This window comes from Leptinotarsa decemlineata, unplaced genomic scaffold (genome assembly GCF_025532065.1).
Source record: "Leptinotarsa decemlineata unplaced genomic scaffold, Ldec_3_MD MMD2_tig00026299_RagTag_RagTag, whole genome shotgun sequence".
Lineage (NCBI taxonomy): Eukaryota > Metazoa > Arthropoda > Insecta > Coleoptera > Chrysomelidae > Leptinotarsa > Leptinotarsa decemlineata.
Genome location: NW_027412676.1, coordinates 6151946 through 6179812, shown reverse-complemented (window position 1 = coordinate 6179812; position 27867 = coordinate 6151946). Strand labels below are relative to the sequence as shown.

General features: G+C 34.7%; 2 protein-coding genes across 2 annotated transcripts in view; one reads left to right on the top strand and one right to left on the bottom strand.

The window, feature by feature from the left end:
• LOC111502749 (uncharacterized) overlaps nucleotides 1–11951 on the bottom strand; it is a 33286-nt gene extending 21335 nt beyond the window's left edge. Inside the window, exon 1 of the mRNA XM_074180617.1 lies at nucleotides 11579–11951. The gene's annotated coding sequence lies outside the window, so the exon portion shown is untranslated. The remainder of the gene's footprint in view (nucleotides 1–11578) is intronic.
• Nucleotides 1–27867, top strand: part of LOC111502748 (protein Wnt-4) — a 218694-nt gene that overhangs the window by 133938 nt on the left and 56889 nt on the right. The gene's annotated exons all lie outside the window — the stretch shown is intronic.

Here is a 27867-nt window from a genome sequence, read left to right as displayed (position 1 = left end):
GCAAGGTCAGACGTTCTATTTTCACTTCCTATCGTCCAGCCCGTGTTAGGAATCACACGTTAAAAGGTAAGACCTCGTTATTCCGTAGCTCGCACAAGTTTCGACTTTTGAGAGTTGTCGTTCGTAGGGGTGCGACAACAGGTCAACAGAAAAACAGATTTCAAGAGAATAGTATACAAAATACAGAATAGTATACAAAGAATGTCTTTCTCAAAAAATCATTGGGTTTTGGGCCCAACAAATAAAATCCTGTCACATTTTATCTTGTTCAATCCATGGATAGATTATTCTGCTCACCTCTAGCCATTTCATTCCCTATAAGTGAGTATATTAAGTAAATATTTAGGGTGACAAATCACGTAGTGTAACGGAGATAATCGGATTGGATCAGTTTTCAATGATTAAAAGCACAAGCACGCTCTTTTGTACAGTATATTGTAGATGTGGGGAATTGGATTATTCGTTCATACCCTGAATTGACCCCAGTAATAATGTTTTGTAGCTCAATCGGATTAGGGGTGCAAAATCGCAAATTTGCATCTAAAGATTTCGTGGACTGTTATCTATAGAACAGTAAGATGTAAATTAGTGACCATCAATTTATATTTGAAGACTATGGGAGAGCGAATTAGAGAACTATCTATAAACATCGAAGGGAAAATCGAGCAGTGAATTTATTCAATTTGGAGTGCCTCAGGGATCTATACTTGGACCACTATTATTTTACGTATACACTTGTGATCTTGTTTCTGTTCTAGGACATTATAATTCACATATGTATGCGGATGACACACAACTCTATCTATCATTCAACCCTAATGACGTTGCTACTGCTAATCGAAAATTAAATGAAGATCTAGCTCGTCTTATTTCAGCATCTGAAGCTCATAACCTAAAAATCAATTCAAACAAAACTAATCTGCTTGTTTTTGTACTAATCGTAGCTTGGTGGAAAGATATATTAATATTGTTATTGGTGATACAGTAATATGCCCCAAGAACGTGGCAGAAAATTTAGGTATCGGAATGGACGTAAAGTTAAGGTTTACAAAACATATCACAAAATGTGTTCAGAGAAGTTACATGATTTTGAATATATCATCATTTATTATCAATAAGTTTGAAAATAAAATAAACAAATGCGCTTGTGTTAAGTCATTTTGCTTATTGTGATGTTGTGTACGGTTCATCTCTGGATAAAAAAGACATTTGTAGAATTGAAAAAGTTCAAAAATCATGTCTCAGATAAATAGATGGTATTAGAAAATATTACAGAATTTCACATAAACTTAAGGAAACCAAATGGTTAACTATGAAAAATTAGCGTGTTTTGCACTCGGCTACCCTCTTCCATAAAATATTAATTGACAAATGTCCATCATATTTGTATAACGAAATAAGATTTCGTAGCGATGTACATACTTTAAATTTGAGATTTAAAGGGTTACGGCCTATCAAACCAATCTATATCGACGATCATATATAGTTTGTATAATAATATTCCATAAAGTTGGTGAAGTTTCCTTATTTGAGTGCTGTTACAAAAAATATATCATCTCTTCTCATACAGAAAGTCATTGATTTCATAGATTTTATACTTCTGAAAAATTTTTTCTATGAACATTTGAAATGTTTTCTCTTCATCTTTCCTCTCTCCTTCCTCTTTTTTTTCTCTTCTTTTTGTGTTTTTTTTCTCTAGTTAAGTTTTCTTTTCTTCAAGGTTAGAACTAAGATCAACAGTACCCTTCTGGTACATGTCGTTTCTAGCCTCATTTGTAGTTTATTTTATTAGTTTTATAGACTGAATAATTATTGTATTATGTAATAAGGAACTACAAATAAATATTAATATTATTATTATATTGTTCCATTTTTGGGGGGTAGACCTTTTCAAAGCATTCTGTTTCCAATGCGATTTTATTTAAATGTTCAGTCACATCATTTATAAAATACGGAGTCGTTGTTGTTTCTTTATTTTTTAAAAAAGTTGTGATAAATGAATTACTCTAATTTATTACGGCATTGAAGCTCACACGTACAAGCAGTAGAAGACTATAAATTTCATCTGTATGATTGTGTAGTTTGTGAATTGAACTGGTTCTTATAAATAAAAATCTGTTTTATGGTGTTGCGTCCATGGCTCACACTTTTATAATTTTTGCGTCTTGAAAAGTTGTAATCTATTTATCAAAGTTGGAATTTACAATATATCCTTTCGAATTCAATAATGAAAACACGAAGAAATAGATATGAATACATATTCATTTTATTACATTGGACAGTTTCATAAATTATCAGAGCAAATTACATATTGAAATAAATAAATACAATACAAATATGTCCATAGAGACATAAAAAAAACATCAGAAAAGATTAGAAAAAGCATGATTATGAGGAAGTTGCTACTACAGAAGGACTTTCGATGAGAATTATACGAATACGTGAAATAAACTTTTTTCACAATTCACTTTTTTCACATTTTTCACTTGTTGAAGATAATAAAAGTCACTAGTGAATTGAATCAACTTCCATGTTATTATATTGTTTTCAATGAAATTTTATATTCTCACCTTAAATTTTCAATTTCACGTTCAATAAAGGGACCACTGATGAAACATGATCATTTTTGAACAATTTTGAACAAATACCCAAGTGTTCAAAATTTCGCCCTAATGATAAAGCTGGACATACATCGTTCTGAGGGAAAATGCCAACTGTTATTTCTCTATTTAGAATTTTTGTCTAGAATAATTTGTAGTGAAAATTGTAAAATTCAAATAACAAAAAACTAAAGAGATGATTTGGTGTGAGATGAACCCAGGTAACATAGAGGAATTGTTTCCGGTCATCAATAGTCCAATATCCATTATCCATATGTGCATGGAATTCGTAATCGAGCTACCTTGTGTATCGTATCTCAACAAAATAAGAATTCAGTATTTATGACCTGTATCAAGGTTGTGTTTTTATAGGGCAGAGGTTATTTGTTGTGAAGTGCGAGTTGATGTTCCTGTAATCTGACTGATATTCGCCCATTTGTTTGGCCGACATATTCCCTGCTGCAATCCCCACATGCTATTTTTTATAAATCTTGGTTTTCTAGGTTCACTATGTCTTTTGGTTTGTTCAAGGAATTTCCGATAATTCTCGTTGGTTCATGTGTTTTGTCGTGAGCTGGTAGATCCTCCTTTATGTCTGTCTGGTCTAGTGCTATTAACACTGCCATAAAAGAGAAAAAAATATTTATTTGACAAACAATAGTTATTACTTCACGGTGTGAACATATATCTCAACAATTTGAGCCAAATTTATATATTCCTACGAGATAGATGAGAGATAATCATCTGGTATTCAGAATTTTCCTACATGATATCCTGTCAAAATTTGACGTATTTCAAAATGAAATTGGTTCCTGTTGCTTTTATTCCAAATTGTTTATTATTATTTCCTTAGTGAGTATACTATGTTCATATCTTTATACAGTGTGGAAAAGGCAAAAGGCAACGGAAAAATGTTATCCCTACCTTCAACCCCCGTCTGATCACAGGTACAACCCCCGATTTTTTGAATGGGAACTATAGACTTGTAATATATTCTTTGAAAGGTATCTTCATTCTCTATTAAAAAATGTTATCGCTTTCGGATTCATTGCAACAATCAAAATAAAATAAATTAAAATGATGTGGGGGTACCGAAATTCGATGAAATACAAAATAATAAATAACGTTAGTAAAAACCATAGCAATTTTCTGTTTAGATGGCATCCTATGAAAATCTATAAATAATTTCCGTCGCAACGTTAGTTTAAACATTAGTTAACAGATTTTTAATTAGAGTTTAAAGTTCGTTAACTTCAAGTCTGACAAATGGTTAGATTAAAGAAAATGCATAAAATAACAGTTTCACAAATGATTGGTTACGGAGATAAAACCCGAACACAACAGGAAGTAACTCGCCGATTTCATGAAAAATTTCCTAATTTACTGCCCATATCTCAAGAAACAATATGCAAAATAGAGAAGCGGTTTCGCGAGCTTGGTCATGTGGGGCTAATGAAAAAAGCAGCTTCCAATGCAATGGATGATGAACTCAATTTAGATGTGATGCTTGAGTTTGAGGAAAACCCACATACATCGAGTAGGCAGGCATCCATTACATTGAATGTTAGCCATACATCGGTGGTAAACATATTAAAAGAAAATAAAATGCATCTTTATAAAATAATACCTACTCAGGAGCTCATGGAAGACGATTTTGATAGAAGAACTAATTTTTGTGAGCAACTGATAGGACATGTTGGATAACAATGCCATCTAATTAGAAGACGTTATGTTTTCTGATGAGTGTACTTTGTCTCTTAACGGTCATGCTAATCGGCAAAATTGCCGCTACTGAGAGAAGAACACACGCAATGAACTCAAAATGTTGGTGTTTGGGCAGGGATTGTAGGAAACCTTATCATTGGTTCCTCTTTCATTGAGGGCAACTTGAATGGCGATAATTATTTGACACTAATTTATAATGATGTCATTCCAAATTTACAAAATTTATATCCTGATCTAGGAAAACCTCAATTTCCAGTGAATACGATTTGGTTTCAGCAGCATGGAGCACCACCACATTATCAAGTTAATGTTCGGCCATACCTCGATACATTTCCCAATCGGTGCATAGGGAGGCGAGGATCGATTGAATAGCCAGCGCGATCACCTGATCTTCCATTATTAGATTTCTTTTCATGGAGATATGTAGAGAGCAATGTGTACAAAACTAAACCTTCAGATTTGAATGACTTATAAGAACGAATAACGCTTGCGATTAGGTCAGTCACGCCTGATACGTTAAATAATGTTAGAAGAGAGTTTTATTTAAGACTAGTTGTTGCCCGCGGCTTCGCCCGCGTAGAATTTGGTAGTTGTAGTACTAATTAGTACTATGTTGCTGTATCGCTGCTGTTCCAATGTTATGACAGAATCAGAATCAACGAACTTAGGCGTGCGCAGCGTTATAGAACAGTGCTTTCAAAAAAAATATTCTTCAGCGCCATCTAGTGGCGAGTTACAGAAAAATTGATAGCCTCAAAACCTTCTCTATGAAGAATTACTTATACATGTCAAGTTTCATCACGATCGGTTGAGCGATGTAGAAGTTTATCACTTACCGACCAACCAACCAACCAACAAACATCCATTTTTATATATTATTATTTTATATATGTCCCTGGTGAATATATACTTCGTTAACATCCATAGTTCTTTTTCGTATTCTACCTTTCAATACGGTTTGCCTTACATTTTACTTTTTGAGTGTATTTTATGGAATTTCGGTAACTACATGATTTTAATTTATTTTGTCTCAATTGTTGCAATAAACTTGAAAGCAATAAAATTTTTGAATAGAGAATGAAAAGACCTTCCAAACGATGTATCACAAACTTTCACTTTCCATTTAAAAAATTGGGGGTTATACCTGTCATTCGAAGGGGGATGAAGGTAGGGGTGGCATTTTTACGTTGGAGAATGTCAAATTATAATTCACATTTGACGTGTTTCGTGATTTTTTAAAATATGTACAGTAACCGAAATAATAAATTTATGCCGTTTGGCTTTTACACACCGTATAATGAATATGTTGTAACAGATAACAAGAGTCTTCTTTGTAATAGCCCTATCAATCTGACTGCAAATTTGTGACCTCCAAGACAACTGGAAACAATATGATTCAGAAGATTATTCCAAGTGCCAAAAACGACCAAATTATAAATTGGAGGAATTGAAGTAGTATTTGACGTATTATGGAAGGATGACAAGAGGGTGAACAAAATATCATTAAGTACCATATCGTGTCGCATAAAATGCAAAATGGCAATCAAATCCAAAAATGAGGCATCTAATAGCCCATAAGATGAGCTATTAACTCGCAATCTCCTCTTCCCCTGTAATATAGGGCAATGAAACTGTTTACTGCACGGCAGTTCATGATGCCCGTAAAATGAACGCTTTTTATCGTGCTAATAAAAGGTCTGCGGTTCTGATACTTTCAAGAAATTATATTTTTAATTGATATGCGCTCTCATGGAATTAATTATGGCACGCAGTCGTGAACAGGTTGTGCAAATCGTTTCAGATAATAAACATTAAAAGTTAATTGAATGGTTGGTCGTAATTAATTCGCGGAAATCAAAAAGTATTATTTTGATTCGAACTCAACATAACGAGCAGTTACAGGAGATTGATCGTTTTCGTTAATGAGTACAATCATATCGAAATAAGCTCAGTGGAAGAATGACATTTTTTATAGCCGTGTGGTAACAGAAACCGATCGAAACCGCTTTCGAATTGCATTTTCATTTTATCTACACCAGGATTCTCACTGTTACGCCTACAGGTTATTTGAATAATTTATTATCGACTTCAATAACATGAAAAAAAGTTCTAAGCACCACCACAATTATTTCACTTGTTTTTCTTCCTGATCCTCACATCTGTCAGAATCGAAAATCTAGACGGGTCAAAACCGATGGATTTTTACGCATTCACCATTCTTTTTAGTCCCATCCACCATTTTCGCCAGTAGTTATTGAATAGCGATCGATACAAATCTACCTTTTTCTAAATGAACAGTGTCGTACTTGCCCACTTGCTTATTTGTAATTGTTATTGAGGAGTTAAAAAATGACCGTTACTTTAGATAAAATTATATTTCATTTTATATTGTATTTATAATGTACATCCTCCCGAGGAGTTGTTCTTCTAGGTCATCGTCCATCCTGTCCTTTCCAGGAAGGTGGAAAGGTCACTGGGAGACATCTCCTTTATATCGGCTGGTGTAGGCCAAGACTCGCCGAACACACACTCTCTTATTGACGATAACTCCGGGCACTCGCATAGGACATGCCTGACAGTCTCATCCTCCTGTTCACACATCCTGCAAAAATGTGTCCACTAGCCCTATATTATGAAGGTGTTTTCTTAATTGACAGTGGCCAGTCAGAAATCCTACTGTCAAGCATCGATTTTTCGTGGTCATCGCCGGATATTTCTTCGGCGCCAGCTTCCCAGAGTTGCCCAGGGTGATCCTGGCAAGATTGCATCCTTTGATTTCATCCCATCTCTTTAGGGATTGAGCATGGGTGTAACATTTGACTAGTTCCTCAATTGTCGAAGTCATCAGGCCTTTGGTGCCACTGAGTTCTAAAATTCTTAATCCAGCCGCTTTCTTGACTAAAGAGTCGGCAATGCGATTACCTTTACTCTTGTCGTGCCCTTTAACCCACCTCAGGATAATGTTGTTATCTACCGAGGCTTTGGCTAAATCTTGGTGGCACTCTATTACTAGCCCTGAGGTAACATGTTGTCTGATCAAGGCTAATAGGGCTTGTCTGCTGTCAGTGCAGATTGTTATATTTTTGCCAGAAATTCCTTTCCTGGTTATTTCTTTTATGGCGATTGAGATACGAGCCAGTTCTGTTTGGACCACGCTGGTATGTTTTTCCATTTCTCACTCAATCCTCAGTGATCTGGAGTACACTTCACATCCTGAGCCTTCTTTGTTTTTTGAGACGTCTGTAAATATACGTATTGCATTTGTAGTATCTAACTCTGTGTTCTGTTTTATTTGTATTTTGTTGGGTTTATCAAACACACACCTGGGTTCAATTGCATCACTGGTTGCCTGCAGCAGAGGTTGCGCAAAAAGCGCGTCTCGCCATAGGCTCAGCCTCAATTGACCCATTCTTACTTCGAGGTTTATACCAGCCGTGCGCAATCGTAACAAAGCCATTAACGCAACCTCCTTAACGTACAGATCCAGAGTAGTCAGACCGGTATTAATTCCATTGCCGCGATTGGTGTTGTTCCCATGGCTCCTGTGTTTAAATAAGCCAGTAGCTGTATTTGATATAATTTTTGGATGGCCGTTGCTTGTAGAACTTTCGGTCCCCATGCAATGGCTCCGTACGTTAACATAGGTATTATTATTGCATGTAGACCAGGTGACCACACGGAGTGAAAGACCCCATGCGCGTCCCACTGTCCTCCGACATTGCTCATGAGCCACATATGCTCCTTTTGCTCTACTCTCTAGGTGAAAGTTCCATGTTAGCTTCCTGTCGAGGATAGTACCAAGGTATTTCACCTCTTCAGATAAGATTAGTTTGTTTTTGAAGATTTCGGAAGGTTTTAAGCCCGATAAACTTCTTTTCCTGTGGAAAGGACCATCTCAGTCTTCTTGGGATTGATCAACAGTGAGTGTTCCTTACACCATGTTTCTATCAATTTGAGCTCATCCTGCGCTCTATGGCACAGTGTGTTTACAAATTTGCTGGTCTGCAAGATAACTATGTCATCTGCATATGCTATTGTGTAGAATCCATTATTGTTGAAGTGATTAATCAGAGTATCCAGAACTATCGTCTACATTGATACTTCTTGCTCTACTAGAGATCATCTTGAGCATCTCCTACTACCAGGTATACATTCCTGGAGTGTAGTTGCTGGGTAATTGTTGGAAAGGTTGTTTTATCAAACGCTCCGTCGATATCTATGACGGAGTATTGAATAATTTTCATTCGTGAATATTTAGATTTTGTTGTTTTTCTTTAATAAACTCTACAGAAAAGTTCTCGAAATCACACACTAGCATGGTTACAATTTTGAGTTGTAAAATAGTTCAAGTCGTAAAATAATTCAAGTCCACGTCGTATGGATTCACATTGTATCCAAAATCAGGGCGAAATAATAATTTTCTCCTAATATGTTCTCCTGATATGCCCATTAAAATGAGCCTAAAAAGCAATTGGATAGATCAATACATATCAAATATATAATTAACGTATATAACAGACACATTCATAAATAACAATATGTCTTGAAACAATCGAGTGAGTGAACAAAGCAGCAATGATGAAAAATATTTCAAACCTTTTTTCACTGACGTAGATAAGAGAAAAACGCATCGATTGTATGGGAGCTAATTTCAAAAAGTAGTTGTTTTATTTTGTTTGAATACTTGTTTCTTGGTTACAATTTTAAAAATCTCCGTAAGTGCATTTATAATCTCAGCCCCAAATGCGGATATTATATTCATGAAAAGATTGATTTTGTTTAAAAACTTCTTCAATTTATGGATGTACAACAAAACTTCCAGAATGCAGAGACCAAGTAAAAGCAAAATTTGCAATTTTTTTATTAATGTTCTAAACGATGATGTTCGTGATGCGTTTGCAATGGCTCTAATAATTCTCTTTTGCTCTACAAAATTATTCTAGGAAGGTGAAGAATTTCACCCAACAATAATCCCATATTCGGTTAACTAGTTTAGTGATCCAATAATTCATTTGAAAAAGGTTGGTTGGGTAACAGAATCAATTTTTTCTCAAAAAAACAATTGTTTTCTTGCCGATGTTCCGAATTGAATTGAAATATGCAGTATCAACTCTTCTAGTGTTAACACCTTTGCATTTGAGGATATGTATCATTTCGCTTTTCTTTTAGATAAATATGGTTCGACATCTAGAATAGTTGGATGATCAAAATCAAAAATGTGTCCATATATAGTGTACAAATTGAACTGTGGAAGCTGTCACAAATGACATGTTGGCCAAACCAGACGGTATCTCAAAACACGAGTTTTAGAATACAAGAGAGACTCTATGAAACTGTATATAAGAAACCCCACAGCTCTCGTTGAACATAAAAAGAATATGTACATATTTTTGGTTTTGATCATCCTACCATTCTAGATGTTCAACCATATTTATCCAAAAGACTTTTGAGCGAAATGATACATATTCTCAAATGCGATAGTGTTAACACTAGAAGAGCTGGCGATGGCCTCAATGCTGTTATTTGATAAGTAAAATACCTTAATATTTTACCCTTCTTTCTTTCTTTTTCTTTCCGCCATTAATTAAAAAACAGACACCACCTTATCAGGATCACAGCTAAAGCTATTCATTTGTTTCATGTCGTTTTGTGTTAGATGTATCTAATATGTCTGATGGTTTTTCAAATAGTAATTTTATCAACACGAAAAAACTACTTTTCGGTAAGTAATTTAATTATTTTTTGAGAAATTGAAACGATAATAATTGTATAAGTTTGTGGAAGGTATGTTTATGAAAATTCATTGTTACAGAGCCCTAAAAAAGAATTCAATTAAATTCGAAACGTCGGCAAGAAAACCATTGTCTTTTTAGAAAAAATTGATCCTTTTACCCAACCAACCTTTTTGCAGAATGATCCCATAGTTAATTATTGTTTGTATCTGCCCGTGATAATATCAAAGTGAACCAGAGTTGTCTAGAATTCTTTTCAGGTTTCTCAACAGATAACACTTCTCATTGAGTATTTTGATGAAATTATCGCAGTGCTGATGGAAATTGAGGTGGCTGTCCAGAAAAAGCCCTAAAAAGTTTATGCTCTCAACTCTTCCTATCTCAACACCGGATATTCCAATATTGATGTCTATCTTGTTTATATTTCAGCAGTAAGCTACTGCTTTCGTTTCGGATTTTATTTTGTTGCAATTCAGGCAAATCTTTTGATTCAAATAGGAGGTAAGAATCATCAGTATACAAACAAATGCAAAACAGTTGGCAACTCATTGATATAGAGAATAAAAAGTAGTGTCCCCAAAACTGGTCCTTGGGGAACACCTATGTCATTCTTTAACTGATCGGAAAAAGTTTAGTTATGACCGTCATTTGTTAGCCTGGATGCGATTTGGAAGATATTATTTGAAACAGAAGATTCCTGAATTGTACGTAGTCAAAGACAAGGCTGAGGTCACAAAAAATCCCAGCAGGATTTTCGCCGCTTTAACAGACTGTAGAAGATTCGAATAAAAAGAAATAATTGCCGTTGTAGTGGAATGATTCGATCGAAATCCGTGTTGGTTCGGAGTTAGAATATTATTTGTATTCAAAAAGTTATGTAGAAATTGCAGCATTATGTATTCGACTACTTTCGAGAGTGATGCAAAAACAGCATTAGCACGATAATTTACCAAATTATGAGAGTTTCTTATTTCAGGATTGAAGAAACTCTAGAATGTTTCAGTCGCGAAGGAAACTGTCCATGCTGAAGAGATATATAGATATATTTATAATACTCGATTCATTTCCAAAAATCCATTAATGCCAAGAAGAACTCGTTTAGCATCTCAGAAAATTAAAACGATAAGGAGTAAGAAAATAAAAATGTTGACCGGTCCACCTAAGTTCGAGAGATGTTCAAAATTCTTAAACTATTGGCAGATTTACATGGAGTATGGACAGTAGATATGAATTGATATATTGAGAAAGCCTTGTTGTTGCCTTTTAATTCAGGCATGCTGAGAACGTAACGCATGTCTTTGTGTTATTTCCATGTTTCAATTTGTTTACATTTTTGGTTATTTTCAATGGAAGATAAAAGTATCCTTGAGTTTTGTCTATGAGAAATTAGATATGAATAATAAACCATAGATTTCCATTTGTACCCTCCTAAACCAATAACACAAAAACAGATATCACACACAGGAACGCCATATAACATAAAATGCAAAAGAGCTTTTATCGATATAACATTTTACTTACAATAAAGCTTTCAATCTCTGTATGAATCATCAAAAGTTCCAGGTAAAAACAATTGTCTTCAACTTCTCATGCAGCATCTAGAATAATTCCGAAATACGATTCACTCTTTTCAAAAACTTTACTACCATATGTGTCGGAAAAACAAATCTGTCCACACCAGATACAAAGTTCGTGAAAATCATACATAACACGGCCATGTTATCAATTGGTAACTATTTCTGTTTTTGACCGATGTAGGTTTATCAGAATAGATTTTCTCATACCTCAGTCACACATAGAAAACTCTTGTACGCCTACTATTTTAGAATACGTTATATGCATTCTCATGCCTTGAACTCAAACCAAATTGTTAATATAATTACCATTTCAGAGATAAGCTATTTTAATACTCTTTGTTTGACATAAGAAAGGTGTTTGCTTTAAAACTTATCAAACAAACATCATGTTGTCGCAACAGTTGTAAATCTTTGATGGAAGTTGTTTGTCTTGAGCTTTTTACACCTAATAACCGTTGTTTTAATGATAATTTCTTGTCGTATATCATGTAATAATCATTCCATCAGCATTCTTTGCTCTTGGCACTTGCGATAAAGTTATATTGATAGGGCGGCTCATACTTCATCCAGTGGAACCTGTTTGATGAATTCTTTGCATCTACTCTAATACAGTTACTTTGTAAAATTACGATGGTGGCTTTTCTGGCTGTTCTGTCACTCATACGTTGGTACATCATATTTTACTTCTACTGATATTTCATTGATATCTATGTTTTACAAATAGTTCAAGTTAAAATTGGCCATATACAAAAACTAAAATTCAATTGATGTACAGAAATCTTTCCATCAAAACATTTAAGTAATATAATTTACGTGGCTACTGAAATTGACTTCTAGTTCTCAAAGTACCTACACCTATTCAAAACTGTGATATTCTGAATAATTAATATGTAGCCTACAGCAAGAGTAAATATTACCTTCCTGTTGATGTCATGAAAGTTTTTGCACAAAATACTAAAAATAAAAAGTCTCATTTTTTATCGATTTATATCAAAACCTAACTTGGCATACACTGTTTATACACTGTTCAAAGTTATACAGCGTGACTCACGGTCGATGGTAGGTTAGACGTTTCTGGAAAACGCAAAGCATGATTTTTCTGAAAATTCCACCTCTCACATTTCCCTACCTGTTCTATCGATCTAAAATATTTTCAGCGTTGCGGCGTTGCCACTTCCATCAAAAAGTCCTAGCAACTTTATTTTTTCAAATGGAACACCCCACCCCGTATACATTTTTTGAATCGCTCTGATATTTTAATACTTTTTTGTTGATAATGTCCTATACCTATCTCTATCTGTTTTCGAGATAAAAAATAAATTGTGCTAAATATGGTCCAAAACATAGCCTTAATTGAAATTAAGTACATCAGTACTCTCAATTCATGAAAAGTTAATATTTTGACGATAGTTTGGACAAACTCGAAATATTCAAATAACACCAAGAAATCGACTCCTTATCATACAGGGCGTGCTAAAATTACTATTATTTCCATTGTGCATAAAAGTAGTTGAAAGTTCATTTTTTCAAATGAAACTCCCTGTATATTACTCGATAAATTGAAAGATGGTGAAAAATGCTTCAAGATGATATACATATCCCTATACCTAAATCGTCAAGTTTTCTTAATAAAACCGTGTTTGTGGAAAAATTGGATGTATCACACCCGAACATCAAAATGTGGACGTACACCATCCTGCTGGAATGTTTTTTCATTTTATACTAAATTGTCATCATTTCCTAAAATTTGTGTAATCATAAGATCTACACAGTCTTGTAATAAATTTAAGTATGTGTCTCCATTGGGATTATCTCCAAAGAAGAATAGTCCAACAATATGATTGCCAAGAATGCCGGCCCAGATATCAATTTTTGTGGAGTTTGTGAATGTGTTTCCATCATCAACTGGGGATTCACATCACTCCAGTAATGACAATTATGTTCACTTCACCATTCAACATAAAAGAACTTTCGGCCTAAAAACATGTATGGTAATAGGTTTGGGTTATTGGTCAATTTCTCTTTAATCAACTCACAAAACTGAAATCGACGATAGGGATCACCTCCGTTTGATTCCTAAACTAGCCTTATTTTGAAAGGATGGAATTTGTAAGCTTTCAAAATCAGAAAAATACTAGTAGCTGATACACCAGACGCTCTAGCTACTTGACTGATAGATTGTAGATTATCCATTTGTACATTCCCTAAAACTGCAACTTCAACTCCGTCATTTCTGACAGGACGGATACTTCACGTTTTCTGTTGTGAACAGAACCAGAAGTTCGAAACTTTCCGTTAACTGTTTAACGTATTGATGGCTCACGTTGTGGTCTGGATGATTCCTATTATAAATCCTTGCAGAGGCTTTAGCTTCAGTAGAATAAACCATGTTTGAACATAGTGAACAAGGATGACTGAATAATAATTCGTGAAGAAGTAACAGTGGCCAACTATCTATTTTTGTTCTGCGACATAGGAGCTGACGCCCAGTTGTTCCGTTATTTCACTCACCATTTGTGATGGGTCAGTCTCCACCAGGGTCCTCAAATCCCCGTTCTGGATTACTTTAGGTCGACCACATCGGGTCTCATCTTCGAGGCTAAAATTTGCAGAATATAATTTCGCAAACTAACGTCGAACAGTAAGTTTTTTTAACGTTTTCTTCCAATTTGAATTTGTAGAGAAAAATTGGCCGAAAATCACTTAACGACATGAGCTGAAAAAAAGAAAATGATAAAAATTTTAAAGAAATAACCAGCATCAATGTATAGAGTACTGAATTCTCTATAGATCATTAAGTTATACCACGACGATATGGATATATTAATTAATCTCAAATTATGTTTGCCGACTTGTTTTAGGAGTACTTGTGATACACTCTTTGGAACCTTTGGTGTAAGAATGAATATTACTAAATATTTAGTTAATATTTAGTTTAATATTCCTCTTGAAGATGATCACTTGGTGATAGAAATACGTGTGGAGATGTTAAAATAACGGTTTGGTGTTGGGAAAAACCCCAATAGTATTAACCACGTATGAATATAAATATGATATGCATCTATTTGATATAGTGGGCAGCGAAAAAAGAAGTGCTGTTGGTTTATAAGGAAATTTTTTTCATGAAATTCACATACTTTTGATTTATTTTTTCAGTGCCATTTTTTACTTCATTTGTTTCATTAATCTTGAAAGAAGGATGTATTTATGTATATATTCAAGTTTACAGACTAATAGGTATTCACTTCACTTCAAAATAGGTTATCCAACGTCAAGCATAACATTGAACTGACAGTTCGTTTCGAAGTATACAGTTTCTAACGACAAAAAGATAAAAACATGAACATGACAAGTGTTAACGAGTGTACACCACCAGTATTCCGTCTTTACCTGTATTTTAAATTTAATTTTTATTATTTTTATCGGCAACCAAATTTAAGTTGTTAAGTTCATCATGAAACAATTTTAATACTCTTCGCACTAACACCACGAAAGATGGAATTCAAGATGTGATTCAGCTACAATTCTAATTGGTGTGCCTGTCTAGCGAACAGGACAGCCAGGTTCGAATCCCGGTCGGATCAAACTTTTTCAATTCATTTTCATTTATGTCTGTGTACCACAAATCTACTCTTTCTCAGAAATGTAAAAACGGCTAGTTTACATCCATCACCATTTAGGAAGCTGTACTTTTCATCTATCAATCCATTCCATGTCACCATCTGTGTCTGTCTATTTGTCTGAACACGATAAACTCAAAAATTACCAAACGGATTTTCATACGGTTTTGTTAATGGAAGGAATAATTGAAGAGGAAGGTATATGTTCATAATTTATCAATATACCGTGTAAATTGGTTGGAATATATTACCCCTGCGATGTCGCACACCTCTTCTATGCCAAGGAGATGCCGTCAGAAACACTGAATATCCCTTTGAGATATAACAAAACATTCCACTACAGATTATTTATTTTTATAGGACTATATAGAAGTATATGTTGGCATATGTCTATCTTTCAAGGATAGCTTACCATACCTAACCAATGCGATACGCGCGATGAAGAAAGATTACAATTGCATTGGTTTTTGTTTTGAATAACGAATGAATTCGGGTGTTTATATAGGTAGGTACTCACCTATTGTACCTAACAACTGCACTGGCGGATACTACATCTGCACTAAGATACTAGTCTCTCCAGAGGTGACTTGGAATATTTTTTAGTAAAAATATACATTTAATTTCATCGATAATCCAACAGAAAATATTCAAATAACGTGAGTATATCTGAAAACTGTATTGTCCACTTTACACTACGACAATTCATTATCAGAGCCCATATTTTTTATATGTTCGCATTTTACCTAAAACTTTCGAATTTGAAATATATAAGATTTTCTGTCAATATTTTAAATTTCCTGAAGTTTCTAAATATTTTAAGTTCATTAACAAACTATGAATTTTTATTTTTTTATACTTTGGTTTGATAGACAAAGTTATTAGTGTGTTATATGGAGTCGTATATTTGACAATGATGACTAATATCGGGCAGAATTTCGAGTTTATTGCTTCAAGTTTAGATCAGTAAATATTGAATAGAAATGCCGTTGACTTCAACAGAAAACATCGTAATAATCCGTTTTATATAGCGATCATACTCGTAAAAGCAAAAACGTTGATGCATAAGTTAATTTGAAATATGCCCAACAAGATCTGCCACGAAAAAGAAGCCACAGAAAATGCAGTTTTCAATGATACCGATAATAATCAAAATCCAATCTCTTCAAATTGATTTGCATCCTCAAGATACCGATATATAATTTCGTTAAATTCAGCAAATAAATACAAAAACTTCTGAGAATAATCATCTTGATTTATATTGGCAAGAATAAAATGAAAAGATGTTTCGTTTTGTCACAAAAACCAGCCCTATAAACAGAAGTTCTCAGATATGTTGAAAGAAGGTGATCAAAACTGTGGATATTGTGGATATTGGTTGAAGTCAACACCAGTAACTTTTACCAATAGCCTCATTAAATACTTCATTACTATTTTTCGAGTACTTTTACTTACCCTAGTACTTTTTCGAAGTCACTATTGTACTTCTAGCTCAGTATAATTTTTCAAAAGTATTTGTACTTAGTAATTGAGCCTGAAATGGCATATGCTTGACCGAGATTCGTTTGCTACAATATATTCTCAAAATTACTAGGCTTTATCTAACCACGAAGAACTCACTTCTGACTATGACATTTTTTTCAGATCATCGTTCAAGCAAGGTTAGAATTTAATGTAAACGGTCGCTTTCGAATTGAATGAATATTGTTGTAACAGTTTCAGATGCCATATCTCGCCATATGAAAACTCAAGAATTTCAATGTTTTGTTTACCTTGTTTCGTCTACCACACACCGACATATATTACCGGCCCCCTTTTGTGTAATGTCCACATAGATTATCGCAGAGTTAATTAGTTGCCGGTCTATTTTTACATTAAAGCATATTTCCGACAAATTTCACTCAGCTGTTAATTTATCCTGTTCTGAGTTTGTATTTTTATTTTATCTTTTTCATCAATAAGAAGTGCGTTTATTAATAACGCGTGCCCTAAACTATATTTCGAACTTTTAGATCCATTTTGCTATCAAAACACGCGGCAAATTTGTCATAATATCAACACATTTTCGAAACTTATACGCCGACCAACCTCAACGAGATTTATGTGAAAACTTCGTTAGACCAATGAACTCGTATAGTTTAGTTCGTTTAATGGGCCCAGCAATATGTAATTTGTTGAAGGTATTAAATTTAATTATCCAATAAAACGATTTGGTCATCACAGATTACGAGAATCAACGTATTTTTTAAAGTGATAACTTATTAGAGGGTAAACCGCGGGTGTTACCTAACGCGTTACTGCGCCAGTCTGTCTGGCTTCCCATTCTCTCACTCGATATCTTAGCGGAAGGCAGGCTCCTCCTCTGTCGTTGGACAGAAGCTCAGTGTTTAGTGTGCGTTAAACATATACTGCTGACAATATATTAAAAAATTAACCAGCAAGCACGTATTATTTTTTTGATTATGTGAAAAGTGGCTTAAAATGGTGATACTAATTTTGTGTATGTACTTTATTAGTATCATCCTACAAAAATAACAATTGGCTTATGTTTATTTATGTACATAGACAAAATGATCAATGAAATATTTCACTAATAAATAACATTTCCTCACATAATCATATTATTATACAGGTCCGTTTCTTTTATCATGTGGTAACATTGCTATATTCTAAACCGTAACAGATACGAAGACGATTAAATGGGAAAAAAGGTAACTGTCATCGGGAACAATAAAATGAATGAAATGAATAAAAACACTTTTGTCTAAATACCACTGGAAAATGTTATTTATACGAACGGTTTCGGGTTTGATCCCATTATCAAGTATGAAACAAGTTTATACTTGATAACCCGAAACCGGTCGTATAAATAATTACCATACCATAAAGTAAACAAGTCATCAATCACATAAACAATACAATGCTCGAAGAAAATTTTCGGGGACTCGCCCTTCTCCAGTTATACGGAGAAAACCAAAAATGCTGTTTTTCGTCTTTTTCGAATTGAATTGTTATTTCAGAGAATATGAAAAAATGGAAAAAATAGTTATTCTATTTGAAGTATACTATGACGATGTAATAATAAATATTCGATAAAACGTTTCATGTCAACATGGCCACCATCAACTTTTTTTTTTAAATACGGACCTCTTTTTATGACAGATATTTATAAATCGATAAATTCACAATTCAAGGGTATATCACATTTGCTATTTTTGTAGCGTTTCATTTGAAATAACCACCATCATCAGTGACAACAATCAAACAGAAAAAAAATTTATTTTATCATGAACTTTTGGGAAAAATAAAACCAATACCTATGTAAAATCGAAGCTACATGGTAGTCTACATTAAATGCTCGAATTAACGACATGTTTGTTGATTGTCGATCCAGACAATCTCTGTGGCAATTTTCTTTAATAATAGGTGTAATACTAATACATGTATCTCTTATTTTTTGTTTGAAATGGTCGATATCTATACTTGGTGTTGAAAAACTGTTATCCTTTATGTATCTCCAGACAAAAAAATCTAAAGGAGTGAGATCTGGGGATAGAGCTGGCCAATTAATTGCTCCATTGTTTCCAATCAATTTTTTTGGAATATTGCTTCCAAATGTTCCCTTACTATTGCTGCATTATGGGGAAAGGCGCCGTTTTGTTGAAAATATTTCATGTCGGGTATTCAGTGGCAATCCATCTGAGTAGCCTTCGAATTCATTGAATATAAAATGAAGATACATTCCACAATTCAAATGATCATCGTAAAAGAAAGGGCCAAAGATGTTTGTTCCCACAATTCCCAACCAAACATTAATTCCGAATCTTTCTTGGAAATTGGTTTCCCTATGTGAATGTCCATTCGTATTATGCCCCCTATAATGGATATTTCTGTTAAACCAACCATTGTTGGTGAATTTTGATTCGTCCGTCCATATCATTTTTTCACAAATATTTTCAACTTCCGTATTTCTACGTCTTAACCACTTCGCAAATCGTACTCTCCTTCCATAATCCCTTTCATCGAGGTGATGAACTTTGCGTATCCTGTAGCATTCATATTTTTTCTTTTTCAAAATAGTTCTGGTGGATTCTACAGCAATTTCTAGTGAAGAACAATATTGATTAGCATAATTTTTGTAACCGGCCAATCCTAAATTTAAAAAAAAGATGTTTTCACTGTGTAAATTTTTATATGGTGATACTTGCTTACCCATAACATTTATTTGATTCCTCGCCCTTCCAGTAACCACACATTTTCCTGTCAAATGCACCACAGTCCCTCAAATTTCTTTCTAATCGTCTAAACATTTGAATGTTTGGAATACGACGATTCGGTCGATTTCTATTTGATTTTGCATAACTAAATAGCATATCAGCACTTTCATCATTTGAATACATCTTTGATATGTTCATAAACGTCTGACAGTTTTCAAAAGATATCAACAACGCATTCATTTTTTCTGCCATAGAAACCAAGCAAAGCCTACGCGTTTAAGATAGTAAATGAATTGAGATGCTATTTGATCATACCAAATTATATAACAATGGAGTTTAATGCTAACAACAAACCGTTATTTTTAACACCTCGACACGTGTTTCAATCACCAAGTGATCATCTCCAAGAGGAAGAATAAACTGATCAGTCTTGATGCGGCTTGGAAAATGAGAAGCCTCTTAAAAAAATAACAGTTATTATTATGAAAAAAAAATCCAAGAACAATGAAGCTGTTCTATGACACTAATATATATATATATATATATATATATATATATATATATATACCGGGTGTCAACGAATCTATTAGACAAGTCATAACTTCTAGACTATACGAGATTTGGTACAGATAAATGGCATGTGGAGAGGAGAGTTTTCACATATTTTTCACTTTCTGGTCACTTCCGGTTTCAGCGGAAATGGCTCCGGTTCTGAATTTTTAAATGGAACACCCTGTATATTGTAACATTTTTGGATTTCTGAGACAATTCTGGATCAGAAACTGACATTTCCGGAAGTTTTTCAGCCTACTTGATTTTTTCAGAGTCACTTTTAAAATTGCATCTAGGTGGCCATGATCGGACGTAAACTAATCTATGGACCTCAGGTGATATCAGAAAATTGCAATAGCGGAGTTTTAGTGACTAGTTTGTTGAATATGAATGAGACAAGTTTACAAAATAACATTTTCGTGTCTAACTATTATTTTTCAAATGGCGACCATTTTTTGACAAGCACTTTCCGAAAAAAGGATTTTTTGACAAATCTAACGATACTAATTTATTTGCGATTGGATTACAAATAAGAACATAAATTAAATATTACTGAGGAAAATACTCGATACAAATTCATTTACTTTTGTCAAGGGTGCCATGGATAGGAATGATGCATAATATTTTGCGGTTATTTCCATCAAGTCCACTTTGGAGAACAAAACGCTCACCTAGGTTATGACAGTGACATAAGCTTTATGAGCAGAAAGTAGAAGTTTCTCTTGATTTTCGTTAATTTTAGTTTAATTTTTCGTCGAAATAATGTATACTCAAAGTGAAAAAGTGGATATGTTGTTATTGTTTGGAGAATGCCACAGAAATTCAAGGAAAGCTGCTGAGTTGTATGCTCAGAGATATCCCAATCGGCAACACCCTTCTCATCAGTATTTTCCCTATGTTGAGAGTCGTTTTAGGCAAGAGGGAAATCTAGACGCAGAACAGAGGTTTGTCATAAATGAGGAGACTGAGATTAACGTTCTTGCTATGGTAGAAGTTAACAAAACGGTTTCTTTAAGAGAAATTAGTAGAGAAATGCAGATAAGTCACGAATCAGCAAGAAAAATACTGAAAAAGCACGGATATCGAGCATTTAAATATCAGTTACATCAACATTTGTATGCTGACGACAGCAATAGAAGAGTAGTATTTTGTGATTGGTTGCTTCAAAATCATAGAGTTAACCCAAATTTTATCAACTTCATTCTATTTTCCGACGAATCACGGTTTACAAATAATGGCATGTTTAATAAGCAGAATTGTCCGTACTGGGCCCAACAAAATCAACATGCAATGAGAGAGGGCAATTTTCAAGAAAGGTTTGGCGTCAATGTCTGGGCTGGTATCGTTGGAAACAGAATAATTGGTCCAATATTGTTTCAAGGTCAGTTAACATGGGTTAGATACTTGGGTTTTCTTCAAAATGAAATCGAGGATCATCTTAATGATATGCCTTTAGAAGTTTTACGGCAAATTTACTTCCAGCAAGATGGAGCACCACCCCATAATAGCAGAGACGTACTTGATTTTTCAATAGAGCATTTTAATAATAGAGTTATTGCAACTAACGGTCCAGTACGGTGGCCTGCCCGCTCACCGGATCTGACTGTGTTAGATTTCTTCATTTGGGGATATGTAAAAGAAAGGGTCTACTATGCAACAGCCCCAGCCACTCTCGAAATCTTAGAAGAAAGGATTCAACAGGCATTTAGAAGTATATCGCCTCAAATGTTACAAAACGTGTTGAGAGAAACAATTGAACGAGCTGAAATGTGTCTTGAACAAGGAGGGATGCACTTTGAAAATTTACTATAGTGGAATTTTCAAGAACTTAGGATATTGCAAAAAATCTAATGCATCGCTGAAATTATTAGTTAAATTTGTTAAATTTGTTGATCCAATCGCAAATAAATTAGTAACGTTAGATTCGTCAAAAAATCTTTTTTTCGGAAATTGCTTATCAAAAAATGGTCGCCATTTGAAAAATAATAGTTAGACACGAAAATGTTATTTTGTAAACTTGTCTCATTCATATTCAACACACTAGTCACTAAAACTCCGCTATTGCAATTTTCTGATATCACCTGAGGTCCATAGATTAGTTTACGTCCGATCATGGCCACCTAGATGCAATTTTAAAAGTGACTCTGAAAAAATCAAGTAGGCTGAAAAACTTCCGGAAATGTCAGTTTCTGATCCAGAATTGTCTCAGAAATCCAAAAATGCTACAATATACAGGGTGTTCCATTTAAAAATTCAGAACCGGAGCCATTTCCGCTGAAACCGGAAGTGACCGGAAAGTGAAAAATATGTGAAAACATTCCTCTCCACATACCATTCAACTATACCAAATCTCATTTCAATTCTCCTAATAGTCTAGAAATTATGACTTGTCTAATAGATTCGTTGACACCCGGTATATATATATTGATATATTGCTGTAGTTTCTCTCATTTTTGGACAGACTATAGTTTAGTATCAAGCACTATTGAAGAATGTATATAGTAAATAGTGCGATTTTGTAAATGTGCGATTTTGTAAAATCTCCCAAAAAAAAGTTACGGAATACGTCGATGTAGTTTATTACTGAAGTTTAATGTATTTGCTCTCAGTTGATTCAACTTTGTAATAGATCACTCTATTCTGTATTTACGGAAGATCACTCAACACGTCGCCCGAAGGTTATAATTTATAGCAGAAATTCTCCGCTGTGGAAAAATAATCTCAACGACCCGTTATTACATCAGATTTCAATATAAGATTTGTACCGGTTGGATATGCCATTGTCCACGGTTTTGTTACACAAAACGATCGGGGGAATCGGGATTTCGAATTATTTCCCGTACAGTTTACGAGCGTCGTAAAAAGTAACGATCTCCACTGTACACCCTCCGACTATGACCACTTCTTTCAGACATTGCTGTTTGGAATTTATTCCCTGGGGCAGAGTCGGTGGGATTCAGCCCAGCTCGCAGACCTGGCGTATTTACGTGCAGGCCGTGTTGTTATGATTTTTCGTTTACTAATCATTGTAACGATAATGAAGGAATACGTTTTCATACGTTCATTGTTTATGCGTTTACTTCAAATCAACATTGAATACATGAAAACATATAGGTAGATTCTAACAATGTAAATTCGCCGGAGATAACTGTATGAAGGCTAATTTTCCCGGTTTTCTGGATCTGGTCTGTAAGTATTTATGCCTGACATTTCATGTAGAAATTTTCAAAGGCGATGTGGAAACGGTCTCAATACCCGAGCTGGTGTTCTGGTTCTTGTTCCTGTTGTATCCAACGCATAACAACTATCCCCCCCCTCCCGGGTTGAGTGCCCTGAGTTGAATTCTTCTCCACACGGTCAATGTATGCAGAACATCCCATCTCGTCAATCCACCCCCGCTACTCCGGAGCGATCCTCAACTCACTGATGGGCACCTCAGCAAGATTGACATCTGATCTTCTTTTATCGAAAGTCAGCCTCTAGGTGCTTTCACTTTCTGATATGTTGTGTTGTTTTATCATGACTTTCCTAACTGAATTTTTTCATGGGTTCCCCAAAAACTAACCGGAGACGAGTGTCTTTATTCACGAACAAGTGTTGGTTCTCAGTGAGTCTAAAAATGAAATCAATTTGAAGTCTGGCTAAGCAACTATTCCTGTACTAGGCGCTCTATTTATATCGTTCTTAATTGTATTCCTCTAAGAACAGGTTGCCAGCTTTTATTAATATTCTTTGTCTTGTGTGAATACCTTCATTGTTGAGAGCATGTTCGGCCACAGCCGACTTGTCGGTTTGTCCGAGAAGACAGTTTCGGAGAGACCGGTCCCTATGCTTCGTTTCGTGGTTCCGATGTAGACCGACCCGCAGTTACACGAAATCCGGTACCGGATTGGTATAATCTTAGTGAAACACATCATGAAACTAATATTTAAGCCAACAAGAGTTATTAGCCAAAATCTCAGATCAGCGAATGATCCTAGAGTACCTCTAGCAACGCCAGGGATATACTGGATTCCACGTAGCCGCGGGTCGATCTACATCGGAACCACGAAACGAAGTATAGGGGCCCGTCTCTCCGAACACAAGAAAAACTTTCGCCTCGGACAAATCGACAAGTTGGCTGTGGCCGAACATGCTCTCAACAAAGAAGGTATCCACATTATCATTCGAAGATACAGTAATGCTGGACAGTACCCAAAATTACTACCCAAGAATATAGAGAGAGGCAATAGAGATTCAGAAGAGAAGAGCTACCTGTTCTTAGAGGTATACGAATACGAACAGATAATACAATTAAGAACGATATAAATAGAACGCCCAGTACGAAAATAGGAGTTAATGCGTTCGATACAACAGGAACAAGAACCAGAGCTCGGGTATTGCGACTGTCACCACATTGCCTTTGAACACATATACCGCAGCGGTAGACGAAACGTCAGGCAAAAAAACCTGCCAACCACGGCCAGAAAATAGCCTTCATACAACATATAGATTTGTTTAATCTTCACAAGAATCATATTCCATCGAAAATACAATGATATTAAGAAAAATATAGCTGCGTGCAATCATGATGGAAGTTTATGATATTAGTCGTGAGCAAAATTGAAGCCACCTGTACCAAGTAGGATATCTATGGAGTGGCATACCCTATATTGGTCAAATTTGGTGTGTAGAACCTCTATGAGGTTGGTATTAATCATTCAAAAACGCAAGGCGAAATTCTGATCAATTCACTGTCAGATGGGGTCTTACATCGTCGCATGCCATATTATTATGCAACGAACTATTCAAAGATTCAGTATAATATTTGAGAATAATTTTGAAGTAGGTGAATTCTGGAAGCTTATTAATGAAAATAAAGTAATGAATTTGGAAGTACGTATCTGGTCAACTATGATCGGTTTGAAAGTGTAAATTATGGATCATTATCCAAGTATCCTAACAAAAACGGTCACATAAAACTGCGAAATTTGAGTAACAACATATGCATGGTTTGGGGTACGTTCAAAAGTGTTTTGATTCAATAACCATCAGAAATGCATTTTTTACTCTAGGTTATGAACTAAATACTGATCACATGAAATTAACAAATAGTACACTTACCTTCTGAAATCAATAAGTATCAAATACATTCAACAAAATTTTCAGGATACACCAAATTCAGACATGCGGTAGACGTCTGAAAAACTATTTAATATTTACAATTCTGAAATGTGTTTTTGCCAATGTTAAAAAAAAAGCCGGGGTATCAAATAAAAACCAAGAATGAGGTGTCTCAAAAAATGCTTGCCGCTATGAAGAATATGCCTTCTGTGGCATAGACAATTGCTGATTTGGTTATTCCTGATGAGTAAAAGAGTACTGAATTTTGACCTGTTACTTGGTGAGTGCAGATCATGACTCATTTGATTGAGAGCACTATTGAGTGAATTTTCATCGATTATAAATACAACTGTATATTGTTGGCGTAACAATGCATGGAAATATGTAGAAGGCACTGTGAGAACTGAGAAGTATATAAAACAAAGAGAAGTGGATCTAAAATCGATCCTTGTGGGACCACACATTCCATTTCGGCAAATTATTTTCAAGCAGTGTTACTATGCGGAAAGCAAAAACCAGATACTTCAGTATTGCCAGAAGTAGGGTGGGCACTACGATCAAATTCGTTAGAGTAGTCTAGCAATACTGAAAGACAGAGTTTGTTATTTTTGACAGAACAATACCAGTCATCTACAACTCAGCTTCGGTGCAGCTGAGCTTTTCTCTGAACTCTGATCGACAGGTTCGTATGTATTCAAATCATTCAAATCGTTACGCATCTGCAAGTTCAAATTTATTTAAATCCTTTGGATTTATCATTATCGATCACCATAACGCTTCATATAATTATCAAAATTCATCTCGTCATAAGTCATAATGTATTATAATGATTTCCATCTTCATCACCCGCACGTATTATAATCAGACATTACCCTTTTATGATATGTGTATTAGACCTTCCATGGTATGATCATTTCAACTTTTTTGGTGCGTATGTGTAATGTGAACGTTTCATCCATTTGAATAATTGGTCGACATTCTTCACAATAGGTCCGCATTTTCTTCAAGACTTATATTCTAAGTAGTCGAATAATATGTGTTTTCTCAATATTTTTCTGTTATTTTTCACCTTTCTCCATCGAAGTCCAAGTTTATGAATTTCTTTTCGCAAAGACTACCTGCTACGCTGATAGTCACTCACTATCTTGGATAATATTTTTATGAATTTCTCTAAGCGTAGGAACTTATTTCTCTTCGATATGGAAATCAATTATGTATCTCCGAAAGATTGCCAAATCAGCACCATCCATTATAATTTTGTAATTTTTGATACATCAAATGCAGTTGAAAATTTTTTTCTCCCAATTTTTGTCCATCTCTGATTTGACTTTTTCTTCAAACCTTCAAAGTTGAAATACAATATTGGTTGAAATTTTACTTACTATTATTATTATTTCTTACCTTCTCTAAAGTAATTCTTATTCCATCTGCCATTGCTTCCGCTTGCATAACTCTTAATACGTTGTTCACAATTTGTTTGCTTTGTCCACTGAGAGCATTGTTCTTCAGTTAACTGTTCGACAATGACATTTTGAAAAAAAAATAAGTCACAGTTCACGACACAGATTAATTTCTTCACTTAATGTTCCAACACGATATTTGCTACTCCAGTTCGTCGATGTTAATGAGCCCTGTCCCCACTCCGCCGGCTAATCTACTGCGAATCAAACATTTGAAGTCACAGCTAGATTTGCCAGGCTATACATGAAAGTCTTGTTTTTTTTTCTAAGTTTGTACTACAAACATTCGTTATGGGATTGAAACAGATCAGTCATAGAAATGCTACATAACGTAAAATATGAAAGAGTAATAGTATAAAATTTCACTTACAGTTTTGGGTCGTAAACACTTGGCTTCAACTCCTCCTGAGCATATTTTTCCCTTTTTAAGACGAAAACACGCATTTCTCTTTACTATCTCTGCTTTACGTCATCAAAAGAGGCAATTTCGCCCAAAATGACGATGGTAGTTTGTAAAGACATTTCTAAGGTTAATTGATTCAATCCCTGCCATAGAATTTTTTTTCCAATTGAAAACGTAAGAGTTTACTAGAGCTTGTTTTTTTTTAACATTTTGACTTTATACTTGCCCATCTTAGAACAAATAATGTGGGAAACTTTCCTAAAGAGGAGAAAAATTACCTTCAGAATAAACACTTTGCAAAAACTATGTGAACAATGTAAAACATGTTTATTTTTCAATCCAAACGACTTTCGACATGGATTATCTCAATAAGAATGTGTCAATGAATGCAGTTCTTTGTATGGCGTTAAAGCATTATCAAAAACCACAGTATATCGCTGGTATAGTGAATTTAATCGTAGTCGTAGTTCGGTAGCCGACGAATTTCTTGAAGGTCGTCCAAAATCGGTTGTTTCGCCGCAAAACATTGATGCGTGAACTGATAATGTAAGATCGTCATTTGACATATTGTAAGATAGAGGCATTCTTGCACATTAGTTCCACTTCATTACATTCGATTTTGCATGAACATTTACTTGTAAAAAAATTGTTCTTGTTGGATACCCCATAAATTATCAATCCCCCAAAAATAGCCTTACGGGAAGTGGGGTAAGGAAATGATTAAAAAGTTCGACCACGGTGCTTCAAAAGACGTGTATAAAATCGTTACAGGTGACAGGTGACCTCGAGGGGAGTGTTTCGAAAAACAATATAGTCATTTTTGCTATTCCCGAAATATTAATAGTACCCTTCGTACGTTTGAAGTAGAAAATGATTGGGAA